At 45.6% G+C, this 14,083-nt stretch overlaps 1 pseudogene; it reads right to left on the bottom strand.

Annotated features, from left to right (window-relative positions):
* Positions 1-719: 719 nt before the first annotated feature.
* LOC135504218 (IQ motif and SEC7 domain-containing protein 1-like) overlaps positions 720-14,083 on the bottom strand; it is a 69,079-nt pseudogene continuing 55,715 nt past the window's right edge.

The raw sequence follows: 14,083 nt of genomic DNA, 5'->3' as shown, positions 1-14,083 counted from the left end.
TACTGGCACCTCTTGCTATCAAAATGCCGTTGACGGTGATAATGATCGATTACTTTTTTTTTTAAATCATTGGTGATCTGCTTAATGCTGGGAATTGTTTGCCTGATAAAATTAAGCATAAATGAAGGACATTTTCCCTTACAAATGTACACGACTGGATGAGTGAGCCATGTCTATTATAATCTAGTTTTAAACTGAAGTCATAAATCAGTACCTACTTAATTGTTTTTATTTAACTAGGCAAGTCGGTTAAGAACAAATTCTTATTGACATTGATGGCCAACCGTGAACAGTGGGTTAACTGCATTGTTCATGAACAGAATGACAGATCTTTACTGTGTCGGCTCGGGGATTCAAACCTGCAACCTTTTGGTTACTGGCCAAACTCTCCAACCACTAGGCTACCTGCCTCCCCATAATAGGAATTAGGCTTGTATTGGAGACTTTAAAAAAAGAAGTACAAAGAAAAAGCTATGTTGTCCAGTCCTAGGGACCGCATTCAGTATCACACCTACAATCAGTCTCAAGAATAATACCTGTTCCAAGAACATCACGTCCCAGGGACATCATGATCATGGGTGGCAGAAATTACGTTTAGCCACTAGACGGTGCTGTTGATCACATTGTAAAACAGGGTTTAGAAAGCCCAATGATAGAGCTGTGTTCATGATCCATCACATTTGCTGTCAAGAAGACGTCAATAAAAGACAGAAGATCGCTTCACTGCAAGGACACTTTTTTAATGTCAAAAGCAATAAATATTCACATCTCAATTCTCTATTCTTTCAGTTTACACCTACTACATACACAAATTCAATTCTTAGGTTCATACTTGTTGTATGTTTAAAATAATATCAATTAGAGCTCTGACATACAAACATTTCAGTTCTTCAATTTATTATCTAACCTTCAGTCTAAAATAAAAATAATTCAATATTCAATCGGACCAAAGTCCCCCTGCTCCTCTTTCTTTCTCACACACGCAGGCATGCACGCTCACACGCGCACACGCGCACACCTTAATTAATAACAAAATGGAAATATTTATTTCCAAAGTTATTAAGTATTTGTAATATAATATGTACATTCATGTTTATACAGTACAATCCATTAAATAAGTGCAGATATATTCATGCAAGAGGGGTCACAAAGGTACAATACAGAGGAAATTAGACAGGAAATAGCCAACACAAAGCTTCAACATTAACCACCCCTAAAACCTCTTATTTTTCCCTGACTACACATACTCGTATTCTGGATTTTAAAGTTAATCTGTATCTTAGTTTGAACAAGTATTGTCTAACATTTCTAACTACATCTTACCATCCTAAAATGTAATAATTCCCTTTTGTCCCTTCCTTTGTCCCTTCTCAAACCCAGCATTGTTCTAACACAGTGCAATAGAAGGACAGAGAGAGGAGGTTCAAAAGGGGGTCGACAGAGATGATAGAGGAGAAGATGAGCAAACTTGTTTGATCTAATGACAAGCACATTCAGTAAGGTTGCTGGGGTGAAGGGTATTTGGGTTCTCTGAGGACTGGCAAGGGGGTATGGGAGGAGCGTTTTTAAAATAATGCCATTTCTGACTTTAAGACACCACGTGTGCAAAATCACAAAACTGCATTACAAAGCGTGGTTGTTCAAAGACATATACTGTCCAAACACACGCCATGTGAGAAACTGTCAACAAGACCTGATGCTTGTAAGCGAGTCTCCCGATAATAGAGAGAACAGAAACGGCAGGGTCACCAATTAAATGAGGGTCATTGTACATGACTAGGTCAAAGGTCAAAGCCCTTAGGAGGATATTTCGAAGGGGTCTGGAAAGAGTTGATTCAAAACACATAAGACTACATAGACATCATTTAAAATGGTCACCTATCTGTTAAGGTGAATTTAGAATCCAATGACCCCATCTTTAGACACTGCCACTGTAAGTTCAGAAGAAAGGGAGGGAGATAGAGAGGGTACACAACTATATTATAACAAAAATAATCATAAATATGAACTAATATTTTCAACAATCAATAATAATAACTGATAATAGAAGTTATCGATGGCAATCATCATAGAGAACAAAAAGAAATCACACTTTATAACACCCTCGTTACATATCAAAAGTATGAGGGAATTAATACGTGTGTATATATCCTCTGTATAATCATTTATAATCAAACATCTAATCAATCAATTATTTATATATAATTAATCACTGGATCAAAACAGTTATGTTATTAGACAATATTCATCATACTCATAGCAAGTATATATGTAACATTTATTCAACAGCAAAAAAAAGCTTAAAAACATTCAAAAATATGATTTGTCGTATCATTAATCCACACACCCCATAGGGAATGCATGTAAATCTTATGAAATGAGATGACTTCTCTTAACATGTAGAAGACCATAGAACCTAAGACTGCTATTGAACCGTGCAATAGTCATAAAAGTTTAAGACAAAGCAACATTTCTCTGAGGTCTACATTCAAAAAGGATACCTTTCAGTGATGAAGACCTGCCATGGAAATTAACAAAGACATTAAGCTGAATAAATTATTGCAAAGTCAAGAGACATTTTTTGCAACTATCCTCAATGGCTGTTTACAATGCACAACCCTGCTGGAATGTATTTAGCGTTGAAGACTTTTTCAGCTCCAGGTGGGTGGGGTTGGTCTTACTATTGGTCAGCATTATCTGAATCTCGACGTCAGAGAACCAAATCTTGGTTGCTTCCTTCATTACGAGAGACTAGATTTGTCCAATTAATAACGTTGCACAATTACATGTTGGTACCTGTGTTTTAAACAGTTTCAAGATCATTTCTTGGCAGTGTCCAGAGTTTCCAATAATACTTCAGACAGTGAAACACGGGGTTATAGGCCCTCTACTGTACATTTACTACTAGAATCTGTTCTATGGCAATATAAATGGTTAATTGTGTGTGTGTGTGATGCTTTTTCCTGCCTGCTGCCAACTTCAACAATCTACCTCATTGCTCCTACCTGTGACTCTCCCTTATGAGTTTGTGTGCTGAGAGCTTATAGAATACACCTGAGAAACTGCAACGGAAACTCTATACAACTGCAGTATACACTCAGTGGCCAGTTTATTAGGTACACCACCTGTTCAGAAAAATTGATTGTTTCTACAGAGAGCGAGTCACGTGGTTTGCTCTATAAAGTAGGCAGACAGGTATCGAGGCATTTGGTTACTGTTCGATCGAACAGAATGGGCAAAACGAGTGATCTGAGTGACTTTGAGTGTGGTATGATCGGCACGTTGGATCCAGTATCTCAGAAACGGCCTCCCTCATGGGCTTTTCATGCACTACAGTGTCTAGGTTTTACAGAGAATGGTGCGAAACATCCAGTTAGCTGCAGTCCTCTGGGCTAAAACTTGTTGGGCGAAAGCTTGTTGATGAGAGGTCGAAGGAGAATGGCAAGCGAACAGACAGACAAATAATGGCGCTGTACAACAGTGGTGTGTAGAACGGCATCTCGGAATGCACAACTCGTCGATCCTTGTCACGGATGGGCTTCTGCAGCAGACAACCACACCAGGTTCCACTCCTATCAGCTAAAAACAAGAAGAAGCGGCTACAGTGGGCGATCACCAACACTGGACAAATGAGGAGTGGAAAAACAATGCCTGGTCTGACGAATCCCGATTCCTGTTGTGTCATGTTGATGGGAGAGACAGGATTTAGCATAAGCAGTAGGAGCCCATGGATCCATCCTGCCTGGTGTCAACGGTACAGGCTGGTGGTAATGGTGTACTGTTGTGGAAAATGTTTTCCTGGCACACGTTACGTCCCTTTAAACTAATTGCCACAGTGTATCTGAACATTGTTGATGACCAAACCCAATGTACTGCCGTCCAATCTGCAGCAACTGCGTGATGCCAAATGTTCCCTGTGGAACATTTCCGACACCTTGTAGAATCCATGCCCTGAAGAATTCAGGCTGTTCTGAAGGCAAAGTGGGGTCCGACCCAGTACAAGATGGGTGTACCTAATAAACTGACCACTGAGTGTATGTGTTATATACATGATTGTGCTAGCCTTTGCCTATACTATACACAAACATATTTGTGTGCATACATGTGGGCGTTTTTTGCTTTATGTGTGTTGATTCTGCCTGTGTGTCCTGTGCTGTATGTGTGTAGGTATGTTTGTATGTTCAGGTATATGCATGCTATCCAGCTCCAACTCTCTCTTCTGGTCTCTCTGTCTACATGTGTGGGAAGCGGAGATGAAAGTAGCAGAGGCGAAATAAGTTGCGTTTCTTTTTGTCACTGGCGCTGTTGTTACTGCTGCTGCTGTCCTGCTCACCTCTACAAGCCCTGGCTCTATCTCTGGCCCTAGCTCTGCCCACTTCCTCCATCGTGCCCTCTGACCTCTGCCCTCTGTGCCCCCATGTTCTGTTCCTCACACTACCGTGCTGATCCGGTTGATAGGTTTGGATTTGGAGCTGACCCCTGTGCCAGTCGCCCCAGCCCCCGTCACCTGGGGCCCCTGCTGAGGCTGCCCGGGGTGCTGGGGGGGGTGAGGGCAGAGAGGCGTAAGAGGGGTAAGGGGGATAGAAGGGGGGGGTAAAGGGGAGTGGGGGGGGGGAGGGGGGATGGAAGAGAGAGGAGGGTACTGGGGCTGATACTGGGCGGCGGACGTAGCGTGATGGGTGTTGACGGAGGCGGGCGGCTGCTGGTGCTGATGTTGGTGGGGCAGCGTGCCAAAAATGAAGTGAGACTGGTGTGGGTGGGCGGTGGGGTGTGGCGCGGCACTGAGTGGGTGCCCGGGGTGGGTGTGGGAGTGTGCGTGGGGGTGCGGGTGGGAGTGAGACAAAGTCAGAGGAGGTTTGCTTGGCACAGCGCCTCCCCTGATAGATTGTGGGGTTTGCGTGTGGTACAGGGCGAACTGGGGGTTCTGGGAATGTTGGGAGTGAGGAGAAAGGGGGGGAGGACAGCCCACCGCTATGTTGCCGTAGCGACCCTGCATGCCATGCTGGGAAAACTGGGAGAGATGGGCCAGCTGCTGGAGCTGGGCGTGAGGGGGGCCAAAAGGAGGGCGACAGGGGAGCGGCCCTCTCTGAAGGATATGAGGGGGCACGCCCCCGCCTGGCAAGGGAGGAGGGCCAGCTTGGACGTGGTAGCGATGGTGATGGTAGTAGGGGGGAGGGGGCTGCACGACGGCCGTGTGGCAGTACTGAGCATGCAGGGCCTGGATCTTGGAAGGGCCCCCTCTGACTGGCACAGAGATGATGGGGAGTGAGGAGGGGGCCCTCCCGTAGTGGGTGGGGGGACAGGGGCGGGGTAGGGTGGCCCCGGTGGTATAAGGGGACTTGGCGGTTTGGCGCGTTTGCTGCCGAATAGAGAGCCCAGGAAGGAGCCCGTATTGCCCCCCCCAGGGCCGCTCCCCACTCCTGCTCTCTCTATACTGCTGGGAACCCCTCCAACTCCCATCCCAGCAGCGGTCTGTTGTTGCCCCGGCCCACCCCCCATCCCTGTTCCGGGGCTCAGGATGGGGCGATGCGGCCGGTAGTCTTCTGTAGGGTAGCAGCCTGGGATCACGCCCGGAACCGGGTAACACTGGTGGGGCCGGGGGCTGCTAATGATGGAACCCTGAGGAAGTGGAAGGACAGTTGAGGAGGAGCTCTGCAAACATACATACAGTATGACATCATATCACAAATCACTGGAACACTGCAATGAGTATGTCAGTTTACAAACACCACAACACCTGCACATCAACAACAAACCATTGAAACAAACAAACAATGCAAGAATGGAGAAGAACAAGAGTTGAGAGCAAAAACATGCACAGGCAGTTGTGAGAGCCCAGAGGCAAAGAACATTCCAGAACACACGCATACACACACGTCAGTCACACACGTCAGTCACACACGTCAGTCACACACGTCAGTCACACACGTCAGTCACACACGTCAGTCACACAGAGAACATGCTAATGATGGGTCAGGGTCAAAAACGAGGGGAATGACTTCACATTTATGGCTCTATTAAAGGAATGTACTGGGATGGCTATGCTTGAGTGGCAGGTATTAAAGGGGTAGGTGCACAATTCAGTTAGTCCATTCAGACTTACTTCCATGGTACTGTCGAGGGAGCCAACACTGTTACTGCGACCACGTTTCCCTGCACCCAGCCAGGAAGAGGCAGGTTGCGGAAGGGGGGAAATACAGAAACAGAATGTTTCCGAGTGAGCTTGCAGAGATGCAGCACATACTATGTATTCATGTGCCAGAGGAAATAGAACACGATGCAACCAGGAGGCGAAGCAAGGAAAAATCTAAAGCAGTCCCATGGGTAGTGTACTCTCTCAGTGTCTAGACTATAGTGTCTGAAGAATTTCAGTTAATTCTTAGAAAGAACCCAGTCAGTCAGAAAAATAGCATATCTCTATGAACCAGCAGGATTAGTGAAAGTGTTTTATTAGAAAAAGACACCATTTTCAAGAGGGAGTGGTTTGTGCGTGTGTGTGTGTGTGTATGTGTGTGTGTCTCACCTCCGTCTGATAGGTCTCGGAGGGATGAGCTGAGTGCGGAGCGTTTCAGTCCTTCTCCAGCAGAGTAGTTGTCATCTAGACTGGGCCTTCCCAGGGTGCCGTTCACCACCTCACCCTTCACCCCCACTCCGCCTCCGACCAAGCCGGTCAGCAGGCCAGTCCTCATCACCCCTTTCTGCTTCTCCAACTCAGCTACGGATTGAAGGAGAGCAAGGGAGAAATCGAGAGAAAGAGAGAGAAGATTGACAATATAAGTAGTTAAAAGCAATACTCCCACATCACTGCCTGTCTTCCTGTAATTCACTTAAAGGTGGATAGGGTAAGATACAGGAAAGCAATAGCCACTCTGTTACTCCATCGAGCCACACACAGATACGCCCACACACAGCTGTAGTTCCCCATAATGACTAACAGGGGGAGGTGTACTCACACTCTACTCTGTACTTCTCCATCTCCTGCACCTCAGCTATACTCTCTCTCAGGTCACTGACAAAGCGGGTGCGGTCCTGCTGACTGGGAGCCATGAACACGATAAGGACCTTACTGTCCCCACCCAACACTGCTGAGGTCAGGCGGATACCGTGGAGGTAGTCTGGGTGACAGGCAGAGAGGAACATAAAAACACAACATTTATTGTATGGCTGTTAACTTTATGACCTATGATGACAGGCATAGACATATAGATACACACACACAGAGTGAAGGGAGTGAAAGGGAATCCTAGTGTACAGAGGGGACAGTTAATGTAGTATCTAGATGGATGGTTGAGTTGTGTAAGGCATATGAGGAGCAGGCAGAGATGGGAACAGGGTCTCACAGGAGTTCTGGAACATGTGGACTTGCATCTCCACTAGAGGGAAGGACTGTCTGAAACTGTACGTCACAGAAGTCTTCTTCTTCTGGAAAATCTTAGTCACCTGAGGAAGCAAATGGAGAAGATATGGTTGTTTCGGTAGGGGAAAAGAGGAAATCACTCTTACATATTTCTATATTGTTTAGGATAGCCTGGTGGTCTCCAACTCTACATAGCCATAGCAGGACGCTTTCATAGGAATTCCCATTGTTATGAGGACGTGTTACAGGAAGCCTTACCACCAGCAGGTCATTGAACAGGAAGACCTCCCGTTGGTGAACTCCTGTCCTTTGGGGTCGGTTGGGGTCAGGCACCTCATAGAGCTGACAGCAGCATACCAGCCTGCGGTGTGGCAGAGACATCACCTACATAAAACACAAAAAGAAAAGGAGTTTAGTATTAAATCTCCTTATGGCTGAGCAGTAACACAAAGAATGCACTAGTATTACAGCTTGTCAAAGATGTAACACATAACAACAACAGCTAGTACTATACAGCTCCTCGCAGGCTAAACAGGGAAATGACACGGGGCTACAGTTACATTTCAAGCCCAGACAACTCACAGGCTTTTTGCCTACTATGACTCTCTCCACTGCCTGCACTTGAGACACGTGGTCATCATTGGTCCTTAGCTCCCACTTCTGGATGCGCTGGTAGATCCCCACCAACAGATCCCTGGGAATGTCCTGGCCATTGTCCACTCCTAGAAGACATGCAGAGAAAGAGACAGGCTGTTATGTGTTCATGTATAAATGCCTATTTCAGTCTATTTCCTGCTGTATTATGGTGCTCATTTGATTAAAAGGCCCAAAAACTTGCATTATCTGGGAGTCATGACCCAGAACTCATACAAGCCAAAAGGATTAGACAAACACAGTGGCAACAGTCATAATTTATCACAATACCCTGCTAATTTATAGTCTGGGTGACAGCCTGAGAATTGTATTTCTCCCAACACCAGAGGGAGCCATATGCTAAGTTTAATGTTACATGATTATTTTGTTTGTGCGCATGTGTATGGATGTGTTTGTTCCAACCGCACCTCTGAGGTTCTTGATGAAGTCCTCTATCTTCATCTTCCTCTCTGCCTTAACGTTAGGGCTGTACATATCCGTGTTGAGGAGGATGATGGCGAAGGCCAGGATGAAGATGGTGTCTGGGTTCTGGAACTGGCGGACCAGCGTTGGGTTACACACACAGTACCGCTGACTGGGAGACAGAAGAATATGTTGTAAAATCTTAAGAGAGATTTCCAAAAACAACACACATTCTCTATCATTCTAACAACGTAGTAGAACCATGAATTTGTACACGTAAACAGGAATACATTGTAAACACACCTGAAAGCCTCTATGAGCCTCTCTACTTTCTGGGCTTCTCCTTGAACTCTGATCTGGGCCTGGAACTTCCTCAGAGCATCGTCCAGGTCCATCCCAGAGAAATCCATCTCGTCCACTACACAACTACAACACACACCACACAGGAGGCACAGTCAACACTTTAACAGTAGCCTCCCCAAGGACTTTTAACCCCCCCCCCCCCCCGTCTCGGATGACAACATTTTGACATTTCTGTTTTATATTTTTGTTTTCACAGCTTTTTGCCACACAAACATTTTGCTAACATTTTACATAAATTTACATGGTATTTTTTTTATATACATTGAATTTGGATAGATAGTACATACCACGTGTACCCTATATATAGTGTTATCAGTCATAACTATTCCAGATCCCCTCAGCTTCTCTCAGCCCATCCCACCTATCTCCGTAGGCCACCTCTATAGATTTCCATGCTTTCATCTTTTTCAACTGTGTTATGATGTTTTACATATGTTTGAAGCTTTCTAATCGCATAGTATCCACAGATTGTTATTTAAAGATTAATATTGTTGTTAATAGTATTATTATATTGTTGATTGATTGACTATGGCTTTCCAAATCTCCCAGCAGTGCTATTTGTAGATTTTCAGCCATTCCTGAACTTGTGACCAGAAACAAGCTACCTGGGGGCAATATCACAATATATGATCTAAAATCTACAAAGCTGAGATGGTATTAAGCCCCATATATACAGTGCATTCGGAAAGCAGTCAGACCCCTCGACTTTAACCACATTTTATTACGATACAGCCTTATTCTAAAATGGATCAAATATTTTTTCCCTCATCAATCTACGCACAATACCCCATAATGTCAAAGCAAAAACAGTTTTTTGTTATTGACATTTTTACAAATGTATCAAAAATAAAAAACAGAAATACGCTAGGGAAAGGTACCAAAAAATGTCTGCAGCATTGAAGGTCCCCAAAAAACACAGTGGCCTCCATCATTCTTAAATGGAAGAAAGCTTGGAACCACCAAGGCTCTTCTTAGAGCTGGCCGCCCGGCCAAACTAAGTAATCGGGCGAGAAGGGCCTTGGTCAGGGAGGTGACCAAGAACCCCATGGTCAATCTGGCAGAGCTCCAGAGATCCTCTGTGGAGATGGGAGAACCTTCCAGAAGGACAACCATCTCTGCAGCACTCCACCAATCAGGCCTTTATAGTAGAATGGCCAGACGGAAGCAACTCCTCAGTAAAAGGCACATGACAGCCCGCTTGGAGTTTGCCAAAAGGCACCTAAAGGACCACGAGAAACAAGATTCTCTGGTCTGATATAATTAAGATTGAACTCTTTGACCTGAATGCAAAACGCCACGTCTGGAGGAAACCTACGATGAAGCATGGTGGTGGCAGCATCATGCTGTGGGAATGTTTTTCAGCGGCAGGGACTGGGAGACTAGTCAGGATTGAGGGAAAGATGAATTGAGCAAAATATAGAGAGATCCTTGATGAAAACCTGCTCCAGAGGGCTAAGGACCTCAGACTGGGGTGAAGGTTCACCTTCCAACAGGGCAACAACCTTAAGCACACAACTAAGACAACACATGAGTGGCTTCGGGACAAGTCTCTGAATGTCCTTCAGTGGCCCAGCCAGAGCACGGACTTGAACCCGATTGAATATCTCTGCAGAGACCTGAAAATAGCTGTACAGCCTGACAGAGCTTGAGAGGCTCTGCATAGAAGAATGGGGGAAACTCCCCAAATACAGGTGTGCCAAGCTTGTAGTGTCATACCCAAGAAGATTTGAGGCTGTAATCGCTGCCAAAGGTACTTAAACAAAGTACTGAGTAAAGGGTCTGAGTAGCTATGTAAATGTAATATTTCAGTTTTTTATTTTTAATACATTTGCAAAAATGTCTAAAAACCTGTTTGTGCTTTGTCATTATGGGGTATTGTGTGTAGATTGATGAGGGAAAAAATATATATTTTAGAATAAGGCTGTAACATAACAAAATGTGGAAAAAGTTAAGGGGTCTGAATACTTTCAGAATACACTGTATCAGTATCAGAACCTTAACTACCAGTCATACCCTAAAATTAGGAAATATCACAGGAAAAAAATAAAATAAAAAGATAGAATAGATTTATAGAAATGTATCCCCTCTAAATTAAGGATTTAGTAATCCCCTGTTATACCGTTACTGTATATTCCCATTCTGAATTATACCCCTCTACCTCTCTCCCTCCCATATTCCCAGACTTACTCCAGTACGTCCTTGTTGAACTGTTTTTGCCGGTTACCAAGGAATTCTCCAATCATCTGTCTGCTCAGGCCCTTCCTCTCCAGGATGAAGCGAGCGATCCCAACCGGAGTGTCGGACACAAAGCCTCTCTCGATCAGGTACTGGATCCCTTTCTCTGGCTTCCTGAGAACCAGAGAGACCAATCAGAAAAGGACAAGTCACAACAAAGAGAACGACTCCCCTGACACTACAGTGCCTTGCGAAAGTATTCGGCCCCCTTGAACTTTGCGACCTTTTGCCACATTTCAGGCTTCAAACATGAAGATATAAAACTGTATTTTTTTGTGAAGAATCAACAACAAGTGGGACACAATCAAGTGGAAAGACAATTATTGGATATTTCAAACTTTTTTAACAAATCAAAAACTGAAAAATTGGGCGTGCAAAATTATTCAGCCCCCTTAAGTTAATACTTTGTAGCGCCACCTTTTGCTGCGATTACAGCTGTAAGTCGCTTGGGGTATGTCTCTATCAGTTTTGCACATCGAGAGACTGAAACATTTTCCCATTCCTCCTTGCAAAACAGCTCGAGCTCAGTGAGGTTGGATGGAGAGCATTTGTAAACAGCAGTTTTCAGTTCTTTCCACAGATTCTCGATTGGATTCAGGTCTGGACTTTGACTTGGCCATTCTAACACCTGGATATGTTTATTCCTGAACCATTCCATTGTAGATTTTGCTTTATGTTTTGGATCATTGTCTTGTTGGAAGACAAATCTCCGTCCCAGTCTCAGGTCTTTTGCAGACTCCATCAGGTTTTCTTCCAGAATGGTTCTGTATTTGGCTCCATCCATCTTCCCATGAATTTTAACCATCTTCCCTGTCCCTGCTGAAGAAAAGCAGGCCCAAACCATGATGCTGCCACCACCATGTTTGACAGTGGGGATGGTGTGTTCAGGGTGATGAGCTGTGTTGCTTTTATGCCAAACATAACGTTTTGCATTGCTGCCAAAAAGTTCAATTTTGGTTTCATCTGACCAGAACACCTTCTTCCACATGTTTGGTGTGTCTCCCAGGTGGCTTGTGGCAAACTTTAAACAACACTTTTTATGGATATCTTTAAGAAATGGCTTTCTTCTTGCCACGCTTCGATAAAGGCCAGATTTGTGCAATATACGACTGATTGTTGTTCTATGGACAGAGTCTCCCACCTCAGCTGTAGATCTCTGCAATTCATCCAGAGTGATCATGGTCCTCTTGGCTGCATCTCTGATCAGTCTTCTCCTTGTATGAGCTGAAAGTTTAGAGGGACGGCCAGGTCTTGGTAGATTTGCAGTGGTCTGATACTCCTTCCATTTCAATATTATCGCTTGCACAGTGCTCCTTGGGATGTTTAAAGCTTGGGAAATCTTTTTGTATCCAAATCCGGCTTTAAACCTCTTCACAACAGTATCTCGGACCTGCCTGGTGTGTTCCTTGTTCTTCATGATGCTCTCTGCGCTTTTAACGGACCTCTGAGACTATCACAGTGCAGGTGCATTTATACAGAGACTTGATTACACACAGGTGGATTGTATTTATCATTATTAGTTATTTAGGTCAACATTGGATAATTCAGAGATCCTCACTGAACTTCTGGAGAGAGTTTGCTGCACTGAAAGTAAAGGGGCTGAATAATTTTGCACGCTCAATTTTTCAGTTTTTGATTTGTTAAAAAAGTTTGAAATATCCAATAAATGTCGTTCCACTTCATGATTGTGTCCCACTTGTTGTTGATTCTTCACAAACAAATACAGTTTTATATCTTTATGTTTGAAGCCTGAAATGTGGCAAAAGGTCGCAAAGTTCAAGGGGGCCGAATACTTTCGCAAGGCACTGTATATCCTACCTATTTTGAAGGTTTTATTTTCAATGATTGGGATACGTGGCTGTTTGTTTTATGTAGTTTATGTAGTAAAATATGAATGGATTGCAAATGTCTTACTTGTTGAATAGGTTGAGTCCGATGCGGTACTGGCGTCTTTGCACTACGTCGTTGTTGAATGGCGGTGAGTCCCAGCTGTGTCTACTCTCTCTCTGGTAGGTCTGCTTGCCCAGAGGGGGTAGGGGCTCCCTCAAGCTGTCCTGAGACGAGGAGCCAGAGCTGCAGTTCACCGTCTCGTTGGAGTTGGTGGTGGAGTTGAGAGAGTCGTTGTCCCCATCAGACAGACAGGGCTGCTCTAGGCCACCAGGGGGCAGCGCAGCAGAGGAGGAGGAGGACAGGGGGGTGGTGGGGGGCTGCTGGGGGGAGGATGATGATGAGGGGGTGTCTGGGTACTGGTGGTGGTGAGGGTGGTGGTGATGGTGGTGTGCCACGTGATGGGGGATGTGAGTGGGCAAGGGGGGGCCCCGGCCAGGGGCCCGGGTCTGGCCCTGCGCTGCTGTTGTGGAGACAGGGCGGGGAGTGTTAGGGGAGTGTTTGAGTGTTCCCTGAGGAGAGCCTGCTCCTCCTGCTGGCTCCTGCTCATAGATCTGTCTGCTGAGGGAGCCACGGTCTGAACGGTCACTAGTGTCCACGGAGCTGTCGCTGGGGGGCTCGATGGTGAGCAGGGGCAGGTGGGCGCCCCTTAGACGGTAGTCTCGACACTCCGTGCAGGGGGTGCTGCGACGGCTGTTACTACTACCCCCTCCCTCAGTATCCCTGCTGTCCTCACGGCCCCCCACGCCTCCCCTGGGGCCCCAGTACTCTGTGTCTGTGCTGCTGGGGGCCCGGTCCAGAGACAGGGGCGAGGAGGGCATGCAGTCATCCATGTATAGTGTGACATCACTGTAGGAGGTGGCTGTGCTGTCTCCGTGCATGCTGAGGCCTCCTCCCCCTCCTCGGGATCTCTCACCCAGGCCTCTGCGGGATGAGGGGTTACTGCTGCTGCTCCACACACACTCCCCAAAGTCATCACTGATGCCTCCGCCCTCCCTGCTACCCTCTTGGGAGTCATCCCGCCCTCCACGGCAGGTCAGGGCGTCATCTATGGAGTCAGCCAGGGACTTTACCTGTACATGGTGAGAGGAAGCTCAGTACAGTTTTTAGGTACAGATACTCAACCGGCAGTGTGACGAAACAAAGACTCAAACAGGAATAGAATTGAATAGAATCTCCAACTGA

The sequence above is a fragment of the Oncorhynchus masou genome, chromosome 18, assembly GCF_036934945.1.
Source record: "Oncorhynchus masou masou isolate Uvic2021 chromosome 18, UVic_Omas_1.1, whole genome shotgun sequence".
Lineage (NCBI taxonomy): Eukaryota > Metazoa > Chordata > Actinopteri > Salmoniformes > Salmonidae > Oncorhynchus > Oncorhynchus masou.
Note: the sequence above shows the minus strand (reverse complement) of the source record. Positions and strands in the feature narration are given on the sequence as shown.